The 22,969-nt window shown below is 38.4% G+C and overlaps 1 long non-coding RNA gene across 1 annotated transcript in view; it reads right to left on the bottom strand.

Annotated features, from left to right (window-relative positions):
* Positions 1–7,708: 7,708 nt before the first annotated feature.
* LOC128666266 (uncharacterized) overlaps positions 7,709–22,969 on the bottom strand; it is an 18,371-nt gene continuing 3,110 nt past the window's right edge. Inside the window, exons 1-3 of the long non-coding RNA XR_008403227.1 lie at positions 18,411–22,969; positions 13,260–13,393; positions 7,709–7,947 (exon numbers count right to left, since the gene is read on the bottom strand). The exon at positions 18,411–22,969 is cut by the window's right edge and continues 3,110 nt beyond it. This is a non-coding gene — a long non-coding RNA (uncharacterized LOC128666266). The remainder of the gene's footprint in view (positions 7,948–13,259; positions 13,394–18,410) is intronic.

Genomic DNA, 22,969 nt, shown 5'->3' with positions numbered 1-22,969 from the left:
AAGAAACAACACAAGTCGATTCGTATGAGATTCTGCGAAAATGTGAAGACTGAGCAAGTACCAAGATATCGTCCAAATAAGGAAATACCAAAACCCTGTTTTCTGATTACAGACAGAAGGGCACTGAGAACCTTTGAAAAAATTCTTGGAGCTGATGCTAGGCCAAACGGTAGAGCCACAAAACTGGTAATGCTTGTCTAAAAAGAGAATCTCAGAAACTAAAAGTGATCTGGATGAATCGGAATATGCAGATATGCATCCTGTAAATCTATTTTAGACATATAATGCCCTTGCTAAACAAAAGGCAGGATAGTCCTACAGTTACCATCTTGAATGTTGGTATCCTTACATAACGATTCAATATTGATAGATCCGGAACTGGTCTGAAGGAATTGAACTTCTTTGGTACAATGAAGAGATAGAATAAAACCCCAGCCCCTGTTCCAGAACTGGAACTGGCATAATTACTCCAGCCAACTCTAGATCTGAAACACATTTCAGAAATGCTGAGCCTTTGCTGTGTTTACTGGGACACGGGAAAGAAAAAAATCTCTTTGCAGGAGGCCTTAACTTGAAGCCAATTCTGTACCTTTCTGAAACAATGTTCTGAAACCAGAGATTGTGAACGGAATTGATCCAAATTTCTTTGAAGAAAACATAATCTGCCCCATACCAGCTGAGCTGGAATGAGGGCCGCACCTTCATGGGTACTTAGGAGCTGGCTTTAGGTTTCTATAAGGCTTGTATATATTCCAAACTGGAAATGGTTTCCAAACTGATACCGCTCCTGAGGATGAAGGATCAGGCTTTTGTTCCTTGTTGTGAGGAAAGGAACGAAAACGATTATTAGACCTAAATTTACCTTAGATTTTGTATCCTTTGGTAAAAAAGTTCCCTTCCCTCCAGTAACAGTTGAGATAATAGAATCCAACTGAGAACCGAATAATTTATTACCCTGGAAAGAAAGGGAAAGCAAAGTTGACTTAGAAGACATATCAGCATTCCAAGTTTTAAGCCATAAAGCTTTTCTAGCTAAAATAGCTAGAAACATATACCTGACATCAACTCTAATGATATCAAAAGATGGTATCACAAATAAAATTATTAGCATGTTATAGAATAATAATAATGCTATAAAATTATGATCTGTTACTTGTTGCGCTAAAGCTTCTAACCAAAAAGTTGAAGCTGCAGCAACATCCGCTAAAAATATAGCAGGTCTAAGAAGATTACCTGAACATAAGTAAGCTTTTCTTAGAAAAGGATTAAATTTTCCCATCTAAAGGATCCTTAAATGAAGTACTATCTGCCATAGGAATAGTAGTACGTTTAGCAGGAGTAGAGACAGCCCCATTAACCTTAGGGATTTTGTCCCAAAAAACTCTAATCTGTCAGATGGCACAGGATATAATTGCTTAAACGTTTTAGAAGGAGTAAATGAATTACCCAAATTATTCCATTCCCTGGAAATTACTTCAGAAATAGCATCAGGGAGAGAAAACACTTCTGGAATAACTACAGGAGATTTAAAAACCTTATTTAAACATTTAGATTTAGTATCAAGAGGACCAGAATCCTCTATTTCTAATGCAATTAATATTTCTTTAAGTAAAGAACAAATAAATTCCATCTTGAACAAATATAAAGATTTATCAGCATCAACCTCTGAGACAGAAACCTCTGAACCAGAAGAACCATTATCAGTATCAGAATGATGATGTTCATTTAAAAATTCATCTGAAAAAAGAGAAGTTTTAAAAGACTTTTATGTATACTAGAAGGAGAAATAACAGACATAGCCTTCTAAATGGATTTAAAAAATAAAATCTCTTATGTTATCAGGAACACTCTGAAAATTAGATGTTGACGGAACAGCAACAGGTAATGTAACAGTACTAAAGGAAATTATATCTGCATTAATAAGTTTGTCATGACATGCAATACAAACAACAGCTGGAGAAACAGATACCAAAAATTTATAGCAGATACACTTAGCTTGGTAGCTCCAGCACAGGGCAGCGATTTTCCTGAAGTATCTTCTGACTCAGTTGCAACGTGGAACATCTTGCAATATGTAATAGAAAAAACAACATATAAAGCAAAATTGATCAAATTCCTTAAATGACAGTTTCAGGAATGGGAAAAAAATGCCAGTGAACAAGCTTCTAGCAACCAGAAGCAATAAATAATGAGACTTAAATAATGTGGAGACAAAAATGACGCCCATATTTTTTAGCGCCAAATAAGACGCCCACATTATTTGGCGCCTAAATGCTTTTGGCGACAAAAATGACGCCACATCCGGAACGCCGACACTTTTGACGCAAAAAACTGTCAAAAAATGACGCAACTTCCGGCGACACGTATGACGCCGGAAACAGAAAAAAAAATTTGCGCCAAAAAAGTCCGCGCCAAGAATGACGCAATAAAATGAAGCATTTTCAGCCCCCGCGAGCCTAACAGCCCACAGGGAAAGAGTCAAATTTTTTAAGGTAAGAAAAAATGATTGATTCAAATGCATTATCCCAAGTATGAAACTGACTGTCTGAAAATAAGGAATGTTGAACATCCTGAGTCAAGGCAAATAAATGTTTGAATACATATATTTAGAACTTTATAAAAAAGTGCCTAACCATAGCTTAGAGTGTCACAAAAAATAAGCTTACTTACTTACCCCAGGACACTCATCTACATGTTGTAGAAAGCCAAACCAGTACTGAAACGAAAATCAGCAGAGGTAATGGTATATATATATAAGAGTATATCGTCGATCTGAAAAGGGAGGTAAGAGATGAATCTCTACGACCGATAACAGAGAACCTATGAAATAGACCCCGTAGAAGGAGATCATTGCATTCAAATAGGCAATACTCTCCTCACATCCCTCTGACATTCACTGCACGCTGAGAGGAAAACCGGGCTCCAACCTGCTGCGGAGCGCATATCAACGTAGAATCTAGCACAAACTTACTTCACCACCTCCATAGGAGGCAAAGTTTGTAAAACTGAATTGTGGGTGTGGTGAGGGGTGTATTTATAGGCATTTTAAGGTTTGGGAAACTTTGCCCCTCCTGGTAGGAATGTATATCCCATACGTCACTAGCTCATGGACTCTTGCTAATTACATGAAAGAAATAAATAAATATTCCTATTCTAATACCACCCCAAAATAAAAAAGCCTAATCTAGAATAAACTACCAAGGGCCCTTAAAAGGGCCTTTTGGGGGTCCTTAAAAGGGCCTTTTGTATGGCATTGCCCTAAAGTTAACAGCTCTTTTGCTACAAAAACCCCCCAAACCCACAAAATAAAAAACAAAAAAGTAAAACCTAATCTACCCATTGCCCTGAAAATGGCATTTGTATGGGCATTTCCCTTAAAAGGACATTTAGCTCTTTTGCTGCCCAAGCCCTAATCTAAAAATAAAAACCCAACACGAAAAAAATACATTACACAAAATAACAAACAAATTATCAAAAATAATAAAAATTATTCCTATTTGAATATCCATTTTTAAAAAAAAAAACACCCCAAAATAAAAAACCTAATCTAGAATAAACTACCAATGACCCTTAAAAGGTCCTTTTGTTTAGGGCATTGCCTTAAAGATATCAGCTTTTTTTCTGAAAAAAAAATTACAAACCCCCAACCACCAACCCACAAAATAAATTAAATAATAAAAAAAAAATTATCTAAAAAACCTAAGTACCAATTGCCCTGAAAAGGGCATTTAGTTTTTTTTACATTTCCCAGACCCTAATCTAAAAATAAAACCCACCCAAAAACTCCTTAAAAAAAGCCTAACACTAACCCCTGACGATCCACTTACAGTTTTTGAAGTCCCGCTTGAAAGATCTTTATCCTGGCGGCGAGAAGTCTTCAACCCGGCGGCCTCTTCAATCTTTATCCCGGCGGCGAAGTCCTCATCCAAGCGGCGAGAAGTCTTCATCCAGGCGGCCTCATTAATCTTCATCCAGGCAGAATCTTCTATCTTGATCCTGGCGGTGCGGAGCGGGTCCATCCTGAAGACATCCGGCACGGAGCATCCTCTTCATACGGTCGCCGCAGTACAATGAATCTTCAATGCAAGGGAATTAGAGTTGCTAAAATCCTATTGGCTGTTCAAATTAGCCAATAGGATTTAAGCAGCTCTCATTCTATTGGCTGATTCAATAGAATGAGTAGTGTTAGGATTTTTTTAATGTGTAGTTTAGTTTTCTTTAATTGGTAGTTAGTTTAATTTTAGTTTAATAATTATATTAGTTTAATTGTTAGTTTAAACTTAGTTTTTTTTTTATTTGACAGGTAAGTTTTAATTGAATTTAAGATAGGAAAATTATAATTTTAATATAAAGTTAGGGGGTGTTAAGTTTAGGGGTTACTAGTTTAAATTAGTTTATTGCGATGTGGGGGCTTGAGGTTTAGGGGTTAATATTTTACTTTACTATATTTCATTGTGGGGGCTTGAGGTTTAGGGGTTAATAGATTTATTATAGTGGCGGCGGTGTAGGGCTTAATAACTTTAGTATAGTGGGGGAGATGTGGGCAGAGGTCAGATTAGGCTAAAGTATCAGAATAACAGAATATTAAAATATTAAAAATTCATTTATTGCATTCACATAAACTAGGGTACCCTATGTACATATAACAATTTGATTGAAAACAATTAAAAAAATAGTTAAAAAGGAGAGAGGGGAATACCAAAACATATAAACACAAAAAAATGTGTAGTAAAAGTCCCAAATGATATAAAAAGTCTTAATGAGTGATGATATCCTTAACAAATGTCCTGTGTAACAGATCCGGTGCCCTTGTGAATCCAAATAATCCTTTGTGTATGATGGGGTATTCCCAGAAATCAAAAATAAAAATGGTTAGCAAAAATATATATGATAAAAATCAAAATCAAAATTGGAGAAAAGTGAATCAAGTGTAAAAAGTGAATAGAAATCCAATAGGATCCAAAAATTTCAGTACCTGCGAAAAACAAAAATCACATAGTGCAATAACGCTAATATGAATATAAACTTGATTGAAAATAGGCTTACCCTATATGTAAACTCGAGCAGTGACTACTTATAACATGTACATCAACGCGTTTCAGCCCCAAAGCTGGGCCTTTCTCAAGATGTCTACTGCTGGTAAAAGTATGGCTTAAATAGCCTATGGGGACCAATCAAGATGGGTGTAATTTCCCGCCTTAAATTGCCATTACATGTATCATGGCAATCCTCTAATGCCCTTAATAAAGATGGTGGCTACTGGATCTTTTGCTTCTTGTAATTTCCCGCCTTAAAATGCCATTACATGTATCATGGCAATCATCTAATGCCCTTAATAAAGATGGTGGCTACTGACTCTTTCATTTCCCTCTTTCTGTATTTATATTCATTTTTTTTGAGTTTTTAGGGGTCTCACTTTGGGAGCTTGTATCTGTTTAGATGCTGGCACTGTATATGCACTTTTAATTCCCTGAGGGCAGCCGCTGACAATGTCAGTTTGGTTTTTCACATGTGCTTTGGCGAATGTTAGATAATCGGCCCTGTACATCGGCTGTCTGTTGGGCATTTAGGGGTGTAATAGCAGGGGTCTGGCAGACAGCTGAGAGACTGTGCTATTTCTTCATACCCTGTTATAGCCCTAAAAGCCCCTTGTGTTTATGCGTTGTGTACAGGGAACATTGGTGTCGTTAAAGGGACAAGAAACACCTTACAATTACAAGTAATTTCTGTTGTGTTTCTATAGAATAACATATCAGCCAAGTCTTAACCCCTTCATGCCGGGGGCAAATGTGTAAATCACGTGATTTCAACACCGCCGTTGGATCATGGGGGACTGCCTAAGATGCTAGGCACACTCCCCAGTCAGATTTTCTATTGACAAAAACCAGGAGGGAGCAGGATGCCAAAAAAAGATAGGACGGCCCATGCCATCCTTATGGCGTTTGAGCAAAGCGGTTCAATAGACAAACTCCACCCACAATTGACCTTATTTGGAGGAACCAATCCATGGTTTAGTCTGCAGACAACAAGGCTAATCACTATTGTTAAGTTAGTATAAAGTGAATTAAATACATTAAAACAATGGTGTAATATCGTCAAGATGTTGTATACAAACAAATATGCCACACGCAACAGGAGAGGTGATCACAACTAAAGCGGACTATTAACAGTGCAAGCCAGACAGGCTGGGTAAGTCAGGAGCCTCCCAGCTGACTCCCTACGGTTACATTTGACGTAGGCCAAATCTTGAAATCACTGAAGGTACTTATGTGGGCTGTATTAAAGGGACATAAAACCCAATTTTTGTCTTGTATGATTCAGATTGAACATAAAATTTTAAACAAATTTCCAACTCAGTTCTATTATCTAATATTCTTTGTTATCTTGTTGTCCTTTGTTGAAAAGCAGGGAGGTAAGCTCAAGAGTGTGCACGTGTCTACAGCACTATATGGCAGCAGTTTTGCAACAATGTTATACATTAGCAAGAGCACTAGATGGCAGCACTATTTCCTGTCATGTAGTGCTCCAAACATGTTGCACGTTACCTACCTTGGTATCTCTTTAACAAAGAATAACATGAGAACGAAGCAAATTTGATAATATAAGTAATTTGGAAACTTTTGCAAAATTGTATTCTCTATCTGAATCATGAAAGAAAAATTTTGGGTTTCATGTCCGTTTTAAGCACTCCAATGCCTGAAAGCAATGTAAAACCCCACATACAGTATAGGGATAGTCTATAAAAAAACTTTAAAAAGCATAAAACACTGCAATGCATTTCACAGCTATTGTGATGCTGTTTCCTCAGGCAGTTATACAGTTAACTGTTTTACATCACTTTATATACCCGTAAAGCACTTTATACTTTAAGGAGTTAAGTATTAGAGCTTAAAGGGACAGTCTACAACAGAATTTTTATTGTTTAAAAAGATAGATAATCCCTTTATTACCCATTCCCCAGTTTTGCATGACCAACACTGTTATAGTAATACTGTATACTTTTTACCTCTGTGATTACCTTATATATAAGCTTCTGCAGACTGCCCCCTTATCTCAGTGCTTTTGACAGACATGCAGTTTAGTAAATCAGTTTAGACTCCTAAAATACCTCCATGGGAGTGAGCACAATGTTATCTATATGACAAACATGAACTAGTACTGTCTATCTGTGAAAAACTTTCAAAATGCTCAGAGCTAAGAGGCGGTTTTCAACGGTTTAGAAATCAGTTTGAGCCTAGGTAGGTTTAGCTTTTCAAAATTACCACCAAGGGAACAAAGCAAATTGAATGATAAAAGTAAATTGGAAAGTTGTTTAAAATTGCATGCCCTATCTGAATCATGAAAGAAAAAATGTGGGTTCAGTGTCCCTTTTATTTAATTCTAGACTGTGCCTTTAATTCTAACTGGTACCACAGAATGAGTTATCTGCATAGAGTAATTCCTTTTATTATCTTTAATAAGAAAATTCTGTTCTGTGTATAGAGAACTATATACAGGGTGTGCACATAGCCCAACAGCCAAAGGCCGAGTTCCTGCAATAGTTTGGCTACATTTCTGTACTTGGCAGAAGAACTGCTGTTGATCTAGTTTTGTAACTTTCCTTCATTATGTGACTGCACAAAATACAATAACAGGCTGTGAACTGACATAAAGTCATTTTTAAATACACATTCTATACAACAGCAATTAAGTACTGCAATGCAAAATATATGTATAATAAATATACGTTTTTATTTGCATGTAAAGTTATTTAGTTATTAAAAGTTGCATTGTTTTACAGCGCAGGGAAATAGCTCTTGAAAAGCCCCATGAGCGTATTTTTCATATCTTTATTTTTTTTCTGTGGTCAATTAGGGACAGATATTCATGAGTTTGTTCACGAAGTAATCACTGCATAGCATGTTGTATGGTCAGGTTCTGAGTCTTGCAGAATGCATTCAAGCCTCTCTGAGGACAGTGAAAAAAACACAATTTTTTGTGTTAAAGAACAGAAACAGCAAGCTAAATTAATAATGGAAGTTTATTACATTACAGAGAGGATTTATTTTTACTCCCCATAAAGACTTTGGGCTCGATTACAAGTGGAGGATTAGCTTCGCTAGAATTAATATTTTTGTTGTTATTACAAGTTGAAAGTTTACTTGAGAGCGAAACCCAGCACTCGCTTAAAGGGACAGTCAAGTAAAAAAAAAACTTTCATGATTTAAAAAGGGCATGCAATTTTAAACAACTTTCCAATTTACTTTTATCACCAATTTTGCTTTTTTCTCTCGATATTCTTAGTTGAAAGCTAAACCTAGGATGTTCATATTCTAATTTCTTTAATCTGAATGAATTTTGACAGTTTTTCACCACTAAAGGGTGTTAGTTCATGTGTTTCATATACAGTAGATGACATTGAGCTCACCCACGTGAATCTCCTAGGAGTCAGCAATGATTGGGTAAAATGAAAGTCTGTCAAAAGAACTAACATAAGGGGGCAGTCTGCAGAGGCTTAGATACAATGCAATCACAGAGGTAAAAAGTGTATTTATATAACGGTGTTGGTTATGCAAAACTGGGGAATGGGTAATAAAGGGATTATCTATCTTTTGAAACAACAAAAAATCTGGTGTTGACTGTCCCTTTAACCAAAGGACTTTGCGATTTTGCGACTCCCTATAGAAGTCAATGGAGAGCACGGAAGAAAAAAACTTAAACCTATCGCTTGCGTGTTAACCCATCAGGAGTTATTAATATTTCAGTTTCTAATGTTCTTCACTTACAGAACAATGTTATTTTTATTGTAAATATATATTTCTATATATGTAAGGCAACTGTATGGAACTTTCCTTTAATAAAAGTAAAACAGTCTTTTTCCAGAGTCAGGGTATACTTCCCCTTTAAATAAAAAATGCTTTTCAGCAGCAACAGAAAATACAAAACAAAAAGGCCTACTCCTGTTAGGAGACTGACTGACTAACAGTAGTTTCCCTAACTACTATTACTGGTCCAGCTACTCTGGCCCCAGTGAAAAACAAACAAACAAACAAACAAACATTCACAGCTTTTAAAAAACAAAACAGTTTTCTCACCAGACCTTTAACTTCCATGCAGACAGGTCCTTTACAGGTCTCCACATGCACCATCCCAGTGCATCCTGATACCGAGACCCCTACCTGCTTTCTCAGAGCTATGATATAGCCCTGGGCCTAATTAACAGGGAACAGGTGTACTAGCTAACAGAAAAACATTAACCACTTAGCAACCAGGATAAATTGCTCTTTGTAACCTCTGACTGATATACACATGGTCCTGTACCCTGTCACATATCCCTCTCCCCAGCTTAACACAGGTGTGTGAAGCGGCTACCGCCGTTAGGGCATATTCCCTTGAAAGGGCATCAGCATTTCCATGAAGAAGACCTACCCTGTGTCTCACCACAAAAGTAAAAGTTGTAAGGATAAGAACCACCTGGTGATTCTTGAGTTCTTGTCCCTGTTGGTGTGCATCCACTTTATTTGGGCATGATCAGTGACAAGGGTAAATTGCCTGCCCAAAAGATAATAACGGAGCGTTTCTAAAGCCCTCTTAATCACTAAGCTCTCCTTCTCTATTGTAGCATAGTGCTGTCCCCGGGGGAACAGTTTCCTGCTCAGATAGGAGGACAGGATGTTCCTCATCCCCAACATATTGAGACAGTACGGTGCCTAACCAACCCCAGATGCATCTGTCTGGAGGAAGAATTCCTTACTAAATCAGGAGCCACAAGAAAAGGCTCTCTACAAAGTGCTGCACGTAGATCACCAAAAGATTCTTCAGCCTTGCTGTCCTACCTTACAGTGTCTGGCCTCCTTGCTTTAGTAAGGTCTGTAAGGGGAGCTGCCCTGGCAAAATGGGGAATGAACCTCCGGTAGTAGCCTACAATACCCAGAAAGGCTCTGACTTGCTTCTTTCTCAGTGGCCTTGGCCAGTAGTGTATAGCTTCTATTTTGTCAAGTTAGGGCTTTACCAGTCCTCTACCAACCACATATCCCAAGTATTTAGCCTCATCCAGACCGATAGTACATTTAGAAGGGTTGGCTGTCAGCCCCGCATTTTTTAAATGTGTCCAACACTGCCTGTACTTTTTTTAGATGGGAATCCCAGTCTGTGCTATGAATGATCACATCATCCAGATATGCAGCAGCATACATGGCATGAGGTCTAAGCAACTTGTCCATCAACCTTTGAAAGGTTGCTGGGGCTCCATGGAGTCCAAAAGGCATTATTTTATATTGAAATAGCCCATTGTAGCAAATGCAGTTTTCTCTTTGATCCGCTCTGTTAACGGTATCTGCCAGTAACCCTTTGTCACATCCAAAACAGAGATAAATCTGGCCTTTTCTAGTCTCTCTACTAATTCATCAACCCGGGGCATGGGATATGCATCAAACTTAGAGATCTCATTTAATTTCCTAAAGTCATTACAGAACCTGATAGACCCATCAGGTTTAGGCACTAGTACGAATGGGCTTGGCCAATTACTTTGAGACACTTCTATCACCCCTAGCTTGAACATTTTCTTAACTTCAGCCCTTACAGCTTGTCTTTTTTGTTTAACCCTAAGGGTCACTCCTGGTTCTGTGATAATGTCATGTGTAATCTCTTGGGTTCTACCAGGTATTGGGGAAAAAAACATCCCTATTCCTCTCAACTAAGTACTAGCTTCTTCTGCTTGCTGAGGGGTCAGTTCTACAGAAACTGATACTGATTGCTCTGGGTTTTGAGAATCTGCCTGTCCCCCACTGCTACTGTACATGCCTCTCTATCCTTCCAAGGCTTAAGGAGGTTTACATAAAGCACTTCCTCCTTCTTACGGTGGTCTGGTTGACTAACTCTATAGTTCACTGGGTTTATCTGATCTAAAATTTTATATGGCCTGTGCCAGAAGCTTACTTACGGCAGTTGGGACTAGAACCATTACCCGGTTGCCCCTGTTGAACTGTCTCACTTTAGCACTCTGGTCATAGTAGAGTTTTTGGGTACCCTGAGCCTGTTCCAGCTGCTGGTGAACAAGAGGAACAATTCGAGCAAAACGCTCTGATTTGTTCCACATATTGCACCATATTAGTTCCTGGGACACCTGGTTACTCCAAAGTTTCTTTGAGTATATCCAGAAAACCACGGGGGTGCCTCCCGTACATTAACTCAAACAGGGAAAAACCTGTAGAGCTTTGGGGAATCTCTCAGACAGCAAATAACAAGTAGGGAAGCAGTAAGTCCCAATCTCTTCCATCCCTTCTAAGGCACTACCAGAGTCAATTAGTACCCTTACTTCTTGATTGTTCATAAGGACTGTAAGTCTATAGTTATTTCAACTTTCCACCTGTCCAGCTAAACATAATAGTCCACAAAAGTTTATAGGATCTTCCTTTAGTCCACACTGCATCGGTTCTGCGAGGTTAGGACACCTCACCCTAACATGTCCCTTTCTGCCACACTCAAAGCAGATTATAGTATTTCTACCAAAGCGATCCTCTTTCACTGTAGTGCGGTCCCTAGAGTCTGTTCTGTGCAAACGCACTCCCAATCAAGACTCCGTTTCAGGCTCACCCTTTCGGGGTCTTGGCCTCAGAATCAAAGCTAACTACCATGCTATCAAAAGTTGTGGGGTTTCCTTGACTGAACCATTCATGTAGACCATGGGGAAGCTCTCTCAAAAATCTGTCTAGCAACAGGGTCTCCACGATTTGTGCAGGACTTTGACTCTCTGTTTTGAGCTATTTCCTGGACTGATGAATTAGATCGAACATCTGTGACCTGGGAGCCTTTCTCGCTGTCCCCCCAACCGGGTCAGAATTTCAGCCTTTAATTTTGCTTTATCTGCAGCAGCTTCCTCTTCCAGGTTGTAAAAAGATTTTTGTGCTTCTCCAAGGAGGAAAGGACCAATTATACTGTAAGTAAAACAGTCTTTTTCCAGAGTCAGGGTATACTTCCCTTTAAATGAAAAATGCTTTTCAGCAGCAACAGAAAATACAAAGCAAAATGGCCTACTCCTGTTAGGAGACTGACTAACGGTAGTTTCCATAACTACTATTACTGGTCCAACTACTCTAGCCCAGTGAAATACAAACAAACATTCACAGCTTTTACAAAACAAAACAGTTTTTACCAGACCTTAGACTTCCATGCAGACAGGTCCTTTACAGGTCTCCACATGCACCATCCCAGTGCAGATTGATACTGAGACCCCTACCTGCTTTCTCAGAGCTATGATATAGCCCTGGACATAATTAACAAGGAACAGATGTACTAGCTAACAGAAAAACATTAACCACTTAACAACCGAGATAGATTGCTCTTTGCAACCTCTGACTAATATACACATGATCCTGGACCCTGTCACACTGTATAAAACTATACATCTGTTACTATAGATATATAGATATAGATATTAACATCATTATATATATATATATATATATATATATATATATATATATATATATATATATATATATATATATATATATATATAATAAAAAGTAAATTTTTCGTGTGAAGAACAAAGGAATGTAAAATATGCATAGTTAGAACACATGAAGAATTGCTAATCTCAAAGAGCGTTTTTTAAATATATCATATAAAATATTAAAACCCAATAATTATTATATACTGTAAAATATATATATATTCTTTGGATTATTTAGAACTTTGTACAGTAAGTATAATCATCTTTAATAATTATTATTATTTTTTAATATTCTATATTTAATATTTCAAAAACGCATGTTGAGACTAGCAATTCTTCATGTGCACTAACTTGACGCCGCGCTAAGCTTAAAGCATAAAACACAAATCCGGTTACGCATATTTCACATTCCTATGTTGTTCAAATAGAAAAAAATTAAATATTATTAAACATATATTTCTATATATATATCTGATAATGTTAATGTAAAATAGATATCTATACCTTTTATATCTGTAGGAATATATATATATATATATATATATATATATATATATATATATATATATATATATATATATATATATATATATATATATTTACAATATAAATAACATATTTCCCTTTCAAGCAAGCTTGATTACTTTATATGGGAAACAACAATCCCCAAACCTCTAGAAAAGCGCCCAAAAATATATGTTAGAAACAAACAAACAATTTCTCATACACATTTCATGCACAGCAATTAGTTAATATTATATAATAATAATACTGTACTGCAAAAATACAATTACAAATTAATCTGTTAATTAAAAAATGTTCCTACTTTTTTGCAGGTAGTGTCTCTTTGACAATCAGTGTGTCTCAATGTCCAAAATGCAGATAAAAGCAGATTCTCCTTCCTTATGCAACTCCTTGATACTCACTGGTGTGATATTGATAGGGAGATGTAGCTTAGAACTAAAGAAAAACAAACATGGAGCGCAAAGGAGAAAGCAGAAAAAATATCATAGTGCAATATGTCTGAGTAACAAGACAAACTTTATTATAAGCACAAAACAAACTCACAAATTATGACCTCAAACAGTGTGAGGTATGTGTACAGCGTCAGTATAGATGACTCTAAAAACTGCCACGGAGTACTCCTCCCACCTCCAGATTTTTTATTGCCTGTGACTATCAGATTCCGGTAACCGCTGCAAGGTTAAGGGAGCAAGTGGTGATCCTCCAAAGCAAATCCCTCATCCAGTAAGGTAAACCCGTGTTGCCGGCAACGGTTCCTCCAAACCGGAAGAGGTATAGTGTCACACTGCGTGTACGTGTGGGTGTGGCCTTACGCGTTTCGCGGGACTCCTCCCGCTTCGTCAGAGGCTATATGGGAGACATCTTGCAAAGCTTTTTTTAAAGGGACAGTCAACCTAAATAAAATTCCTTCTTATTTAGATAATGTTTGCAATGATTAGTATTGCAAACAGTATCCCAATGTGGATCGATTTATAGTGTGTAAGTAAAAATACTTACTAGTTCATCTTCGTCCGTTTTGAGATGATAGCCTGAGCCCTCCATCCCCGACGTCATCCTGATCTTGTACTTATCGTCCACAAGTCGAAATTGCACAAACCCGCGATTTACGCATGTGCAATGCACCGTTTATGCTCATGGGGGCTTTTTCAGTTAGGAACTGTAGCATTCTAAAAATCAGGCAGTGAAGCAGTTAACTTACGAACTGTGCCAGCTCTCTGCCATAAGGAAAGTGGCATTTGCTAACACTTGGCATCTGTAGGGTGTAGTACTATTACTAATATTGTCACTGCTCTTGTAAAAATAATGTCCTGTAAACGGAATGCTTTCTTCAACGCCAGGAAACTGTAGCCTGGTACAAAGCTTCTGAATGCAGAACTCACTGAGGAATTTTCTGAAGTCTAATGAAATCTTTCTGTTTACAGGACATTATTTTTGAGCATTAACCGCACATTGCGCATGCGCAAATCTCAGGTCCGTGCAATATTGACTTGTGGACGATGAATACAAGATCAGGATGACGTCGGGAGTGAGGGCTCAGGCGGCCATCTCAAAACGGCGAAAATGACTTAGTAAATATTTTTACTTACACACTATAATCGATCCACATTGGGATACTGTTTGCAATACTAATCATTGCAAACATTATCTAAATAAGTAGGAATATTTTTTAGGTTGACTGTCTCTTTAAGAGAATTCCCTGAGGGCAGCCTCTGTGAGTGTTGGTAAGGTTTTTCACATTCAAATATGGTGCATTTCTTATTCAACAAAGAATAATTGATCAAAAAGTTGTTTAAAATTAATTGCTCTATCTGAATAATGAAAGAAACATTTTTAGCTGTATGTCCCTTTAAAGGGACACGCAAGGCAAAATAAACTTTAATGATTCAGATAGAGCAGCAGTTTTAAGACACTTTCCAGTTTACTTTCATTATCAAATTTTGCACAGTCTTTCTATATACACACTTTCTGAGAAACAAGGTTCTACTGAGCATGTGCACATGCTCACAGGGTATACGTATACTAGTCTGTGATTGGTTGATATCAGTCACATGATACAGGGGGCTGGAAAATGAGAGAAAATTTTAATTTGCCAGAAATTCAGAGTAGGTTGTAAATAATTGTCTTTTTTTTATATATATTTTTTATTGAGGATTAAAAAACAAACATACATGCATCTTGTAGTAAATTGACAATATGTTCCATGGCAGTGAGATGACACATATCAGATAAATACATAAGGGGATAAAGTGGTATACAATACTGTAGCCAACTATCTAAATAGAACTTGCAGAATAAAACAAACAATGTCAAATGTTAATCCTCGTTTTTCCTCCTCCAAAACACAAGTGAGGTCACTTTTGGACCCCCACCACATCAATTATGAAAAATAACAGGAGGGTTGCATTAAACACATAGAAATATAGTGGAAACAGTGGAACATATAGGGCCTCTCTTGGACCCTTAGAGCTATAATGATAATAATATTTTAAAAAGTGAGATGCACAACGAAAAGTAGTATGAGGACAACAGCATACTAATTGGCTATACATGGGAAGAAGACTAGAGACCAGGGACAAATATGTATATGACCCCCCAAATTACATTTGGGATTACACTTATAGCAAATAAAGAGGGTATATAGCGTGGGGATTTCCAGACCAGTCAGCAGTTACAATAAAAGTGAGACTTCTAAACAGTGAGAATTCCTATCTGAGCCTAGGAAATGCTATAAGTGTGCAATACATCAAGGGATACAGCGGATCTTGGTTTGAGCAATAGGGACTTCTCTCATTAACCCTTTGGGGGAGCCTCTGAATAATGCAAATATATTACATATAGTATAGCTCTACATGGAAGTTTGCCCTACTTGATGGACTTACTTAGCAATAAACATAGTATATACTATTACAATGTATACGACTGCATATGTGATAAGATTCATAGCTCATGGGTGACTCAGACTGCTAGTAGTTAATCCTGAGAAGAGACACACAATTGCACTGAATCCCGGAGACCAAATACAAGTAAAAAAAAAAAAAAGCGTGCATTGCTCAGGAGCTCTAGATAGGGCAAGGAAAGTCACATAAGGTCCTCAGTTCTCTGATCGCTAAATCACTAGGTATAGGGGCCAAAGGAATAACTATATACAGGTAGATAGAACATTAAAGATGAAGACTTGGGGGGTTTGAATAAGTCCTCAAGGAACCAATGCGCTTACCAAGCCTTAGTTCTGGATTATGATGTTAGCCCACTCCGGACCTAGGAGACAAGTGAGGTGGGATAGAGTCTCCACGGCCGGTGACAGGCCATGCAAGAGCTGCTGTGTGGCTCGGCTCGTACTTTCTGAAAGGAATGTTCTTGTGGGCAATTGTCTCCTGCCGCCAAAGCATGTACAGCATTAAGGAGACATCAGCTGCGTTCTGTGAGTAGAAGAGGTCCCCGCTGAGCCATTGAGAAAGGAGAGGCGGGACAGCGAGTCCACTGCAGGGAGCACGATAGGTTATGGCCATATCCCAGCCCATCTCACATGGAGGCGCCGATACCAGCGTTGTTTCATATCTGGTGGGATCTGGGAATCGTCTCTCAGCTTGCAGGCTGTACTCCTCCTCTGGACTCTGCATGTAGTCAGCGGGCGGTCTCTGCCGCAAAGATACAATCCCAGGAGTATGCGGGTAAGTGAGGGCACCAACCTCCTGCAGGGGGGCTATTGTAGGCACGATACGGTCATCAGACCCAGTTAGGCCCCGTTACTGGGATAGCTTTATGTGGCAACAAGTGAGGCGCTGATCTATAACGGATTCCTCCAATTATGCTCAGCCCGACCTCTCCCCTATATTTCCTCAGAGTGTTACAGGGGCTGTGGTCCGGGGTCCTCCAAAGAAGCGGTGAGAGTGCCGTAGCTTGGGTCTGTTCACTCGAGGATCGCTGCTGCATTATGTCAGCTTCCTGAACATATGGTGTGGTCTCTGTGCTAGCGGTGTCCACTCCCTGTTGTTTCTTCACCTCGTGTTGGCCAAAAGTGGTTTTGATCTCTGCGCCACTGCCGGCATCCGTGGCAACACTCTCTCCTTCCATGTAAGTCTCCTTACGGAAGCTGGGTAGGGTTGCTGCTTGCGAGTGCTCCCCTGATTCCACGTGGCAGCCGAAGTCAGGTCGGAATGACCTCTCTATGCGGTCACATAGCTGGGTCCTGTAGGTCTCTAAGGTTGAACTCAGAGTAGCAATAAACTGTGCATTCTCCATTACTTGCATGAAGTTTTGATAGTAGTGGAATTTTTCAGTGATATCACACTGCGTACCCGGCGTACAAGATACGGGGGGGGGGGGGGGTTGTTGAGAGCCTCTCACTGTGGAGCCTGCCTTAGGCCTCAACATTCCAGATCAGTTATTCAGAGTGAAATCCCCGATATGGTGGTATCATTCAAGTCAGCTTAATGTGTATTCCTTAGATATCAGGATGAGGTAGGTGGATGAACCTCTTAAACACAGATAAAAGGCATATTGTCAGTGCTTCACTCAGAGCAACTAATATTGCAACCATTCAAGGTGCTGCCCAGAGACACGCCCCAAATAATTGTCTTTTTATTATGCACTTGTTAATTGTGCAATTACTACTGCATTTAGTGGAGTCCAGTTGCTAGTCTGTTGCCCTAAAAACCTTTCCCAACAAACAAAGTCCAATCAACCCTGTGTTAACAAATAGCAGATGAAAGACATTGTTTATTTTTTGTGACAAATTATTAATCCAAAATGATTTGTTTTGTCTGTGTACATTTCTAACATAAAAGCATTTGTAGACACCACAAAAATTGCAGAGGGTCTATTAGAATCAATGTGGTTATTTATTGCATTTTGGTTGGGTCAGCTCATTTAGAAAGACCCCAGGTATGGCAGTGCACCCCTACAAATGCACCCTAAGAAATAGCACAGACAGGATACTTAGATGAAGAAACAAACAAACCCTAATTAAATTCCAGTTAAAGGGCCACTAAACCACAAATTTTTCTTTCATGATTCAGATAGAGAATACGATTTTAAACAACATTCCAATTTACTTCTATTATCTAATTTGCTGCAATCTTAAGATATCCTGTGTTAAAGAAATAGCAATGCACATTGGAGAGCCAATCACATGTGGCATCTATGTGCAGCCACCAATCAGAAGCTACTGAGCCTATCTAGATATGCTTTTCAGGAAAGAATATCAAGATAATTAAACAAATTAGCTAATAGAAGTAAATTAGAAAGTGGTTTAAAATGGTATTCTCTATCTGAATCATGAAAGAAAAAAAATTGGGTTTAATATCCCTTTAAAAAAACTAGCTATATTTAGCTTTAAATAAATACATTTAAAAAATCTTTTGCAAACAGTGTTGGTTGATTCAAACATAAATCCAAAGCTGCTTTAAGCTGGAATTTACACCTAATATCACCAGTCGTTGTATTAACTGACCTGACTTGTTGATTTTCTGGCAATACCAGCTGGGTTTAATAGATTGGCAGTGTGTCTTCTGGCCAGTGGAAATGCAAATGAACGTGTGGCTTATTTAGTCTTGTTTAGTCTTGTGAATAGTTCATTGTCGTTGGTTTCAAGAGCTCACAGTTTAAATGACTTTCTGTCATGCTTTTAAATACTTTAACAGGCTTGCAGTGAAAAGAAGATATTGCTCTTTGATATGGGGCCGTCTACCAGTACTTCCAAGATAAACACACAATGGCTGTTTGCTCTGGTATCAAGAATAAGTTGTTGTTTTTTTGTTTTGTTTTTGCAGCACACAGTTCCCAGAGACCAAAATAAGACAAAATTATCAACATATCCCTGCTTAAAGGGTCATGAAACTCAAAATTAAACTTCCATTTTTCAGACAGAGCATGCAATTTTAAAAGACTTTTCAATTTGAAGTAATGACCAACTTAACTTTGTTCTCTTTGTATCTTTTGTTGAATTTGGCAGCGCTATACAAATAAATGATACTAACAAATAAATGATACCTAGGTAGCCTCAGAAGCAGCAATACACTCCTGCGATCTAGCTGGTGATTGATGGCTACAGACATATGTCCCTTGCCATTGGGTCACCAAACATGCTTCCATTAGTGCATTGCTGCTCTGGAACGGACTTTATATGTAAACACATAATTAAAAACAGGAAATAGTGCATTTATAAATACATTAGAAAAAAATATATTGTTTGCACTTTTATAACCCTTTAATTTTAGGTGGTTAAATTAAAGTACTAACACCACATATTACATTAGCATAAAAAACAGAAAAGACAGAGCGCAACCACCTCTGAACATAAAAGCCGTTTATTCCAAAATCAGCTGGAGATAAAACACATATGGGTGTGCATAAAAAGAACGTACATAAAACAGATAAATTGCAGGTACAAACAAATCACCAATAGTGTGAGTCCTCCGTATGAGCTCTGGAGAGGCTAGTCTTTCTCCTGCTCCTCTCTGCGTCCGCAAACCAATCGAGCTGTTGCCGGGAAAACCTTGGACGCCACTGGAAATTGTTTTGGTAGACACAGCGTCACGGGCTCACTGTCTGAAGCCGTTGTTCGCTGTTCCTCTCTAGTTCAAACCTAAAGTACACTCTACGCGTTTCATCAGGTTACGACCCGACTTTATCAAGAGATGATTCCATTGTAATAGATGTATCCTTTTTAAGAGTGGCGGGTTTGGCACGCCTCCGGTGTGGAAAAGTTCTGATTGGCTAATGGTCAAAGCCCAAAATCAAACACTTCTGTAAGTCCATCATAGAATCCAGTCTCGTTTCTGCCAGCTATACATTCAGACATACAGCAAGGTCTCACATTACATATTAGTGAACCTTTAAGACTGGAGTTTAAAAATACAGAAACAATTGCCATGTGAGCAAGAGGTAAATAATAGTCCGAATTGTTTCCATTTTGAAAGCTCATCTTACAAGCACCCACTCCACTGCTTCAGAAAAAAACTGTTCCCATTTCCAATAGATAGCCTATCCAGTGCTGTACGCTTGACAGCAGATGATCTAAATGTGTAGTAAGTCAAAAGGAGGAGGCTAAGGGACAGGTCCCCACAACAAAAGTGTTAGGTTTGTAACTAACTCCTTACTGGGGGTAATTATGTCATTACCCAATACGCCAAACTCCCCTCTGTTTCAAGTAGCAGCTATCAGGGAAAATGTCCTCTAATCAGTCTAAGGACCCCTCTCAATGAAGAAACTGGAGAACCTCCATTCTTCACCTTCCTCATGTGGAGGCAAAGATAAGACTTGTTTACTAGTGAAGTAGGAGGGTTTAAGTGTTCTTGGGAATCTTTGCCTCCTTCTAGTGGCCAGGAGGGGAATACCCAGGAGTACTGACTTGTGGACTCTCAATACACACGTTGCCCAGACATCCTAAAACTGCAGTGAAATAATAAGTCAATCACAGGCAATAGTGTGGAGAAGAGAAATTACCTTATAAAATAAAATGCAATTGGGAAAACTGTAAGGCTCCCAAAGTTACTGAATTTTTTAGGATTATCATAAATTGGTGGCTCAGTCCAACTATTCCACTCTTGCTGCTCTTTGTCTGTCCTTCTTTGTTTTAAATACATTTTTGTCATCTCGCTATTTGAAAGTTTTCACATGGCTACCTAAAAGGAACCCCCTACTACAAACAAGTAACCCTTTTCTTATCATTATGGCAATCAGTATCTTATACTATAAATCATAAAGGTACAGTAGAATGCTGGCTACAAAAGAACGGCCACCAATCACCATTCTCTTGTATTCCTCCTGTGCCTGCATTTCTTTTCAGAGCCATTCTTATGTTTTAACCACTTACAGGTGTTAGTTGGTGTAGCTCCAAATCCTAATGCTAGGTACTGCCAAATCTCATGTATATTAAATCCCTGTGACAGAAATGGCGCCCATTCCCAGATCAGTGGCAGCTTTTTTATAAAATGTGTTACTATATGCTTCAGGTTGCCATGCACTATAAAGAGCAGGGGCTTTCAATTTCTGCAGTGGCTGCAATGCTTTATGTTTTCCTCAGGACTTTTAAAATATATTTTTTGTAACTTTTAAACTGTGTAAAAAAAAACAAAAAAACACAAAAACGTAAACAGCCAGCAACAACACTGACCATCTTTTTTTATTTTAGATAGCCATGTGAATACTTATCAAGTACAATGTAATTACAATGGAACAGTACAGAAAGGGATGTAACTGCAGTAAGCCGATTTCACATTCTTTGAGGCTCCGTTGCAAACAATCGTCCAGATTATGAGTTTTGCGGTAAGAGGGGTGCGTTGCTAACGTGCACGTTATTGTCACCGCTCACTTACCTACAGCGCTGGTATTGCAGGTTTTTACAAACACGGCGTTAAAAGGCAAGAAGTGAGCGTAGAGCAAAATTGTGCTCCTTACCGCACTCCAATACCAGCGCTGCTTAAGTCAGCGGTGAGCTGGTCGTACGTGCTCGTGCACGATTTCCCCATAGACATCAATGGGGAGAGCCGGCTGAGAAAAAGTCTAACACCTGCAATAAAGCAGCATAAAACTCAGTAACGCAGCCCCATTGATTCCTATGGGGAAACTCAATTTATGTTTACACCTAAAACCCTAACATGAACCTCGAGTCTAAACACCCCTAATCTTACACTTATTAACCCCTAATCTGCCACCCCTGACATCGCCGACACCTACATTATACTTATTAACCCCTAATCTTCCGACATCGCCGCCACTATAATAAACATATTAACCCCTAATCCGCGACACTCCCACCTCGCAAACATTAGTTAAGTATTATTAACCCCTAACTGCTGTCCCCAACATCACCACCACCTACCTACATTTATTAACCCCTAATCTGCTGCCCTCAACGTCGCCACCACTATATTAAATTTATTAACCACTAAATCTAAGTCTAACCCTAACACCCCCTAACTTAAATATAATTAAAATAAATATAAATAAAACCTACTATTATCACCTAAATTATTCCTATTTAAAACTAAATACTTGCCTATAAAATAAACCCTAAGCTAGCTACAATATAACTAATAGTTACATTGTAGCTAGCTTAGGGTTTATTTTTATTTTACAGGCAAGTTTGTATTTATTTTAACTAGGTAGAATAGTTATTAAATAGTTATTAACTATTTAATAACTACCTAGCTAAAATAAATACAAATTTACCTGTAAAATAAAACCTAACCTAAGTTACACTAACACCTAACCTAACCCTACAATTAAATAAATTACCTAAATTAAATACAATTAAATAAATTAAATAAAATTAGCTAAATTACAAAAACCCCCACTAAATTACAGAAAATAAAAAACAAATTACAAGATCTTTAAACTAATTACACCTAATCTAAGAGCTCTATCAAAATAAAAAAGCCCCCCAAAATAAAAAAAAACCCTAGCCTAAACTAAACTATCAAAAGCCCTTAAAAGGGCCTTTTGCGGGGCATTGCCCCAAAGAAATCAGCTCTTTTACCTGTAAAAAAAATACAAACAACCCCCCAACAGTAAAACTCACCACCCACACAACCTACCCCCCAAATAGAAGCCTAACTAAAAAAACCTAAGCTCCCCATTGCCCTGAAAAGGGCATTTGGATGGATTTTACCCTTAAAAGGGCATTTAGCTCTATTGCTGCCCAAAGCCCTAACCTAAAAATAAAACCCACCCAATACACCCTTACAAAAACCTAACACTAACCCCCGAAGATTCACTTACCGGGAGAAGTCTTCATCCAAGCGGCAAGATGTCCTCAACGAAGCCAGCAGAAGTGGTCCTCCAGACGGGCAGAAGTGGTCCTCCAGATAGGCAGAAGTCTTCATCCAGAAGGTATCTTCTATCTTCATCCTTCTGACGTGGAGCGGGTCCATCTTCAAAACATCCGGTGCGGAGCATCCTCTTCTTCCGACGGACTAACGATGAATGAAGGTTCCTTTAAATGACATCATCCAAGATGGCGTCCCTTAGATTCCGATTGGCTGATAGAATTCTATCAGCCAATTGGAA

Source organism: Bombina bombina, chromosome 7, assembly GCF_027579735.1.
Source record: "Bombina bombina isolate aBomBom1 chromosome 7, aBomBom1.pri, whole genome shotgun sequence".
Lineage (NCBI taxonomy): Eukaryota > Metazoa > Chordata > Amphibia > Anura > Bombinatoridae > Bombina > Bombina bombina.
This window is presented reverse-complemented; position numbering and strand designations above follow the sequence as displayed.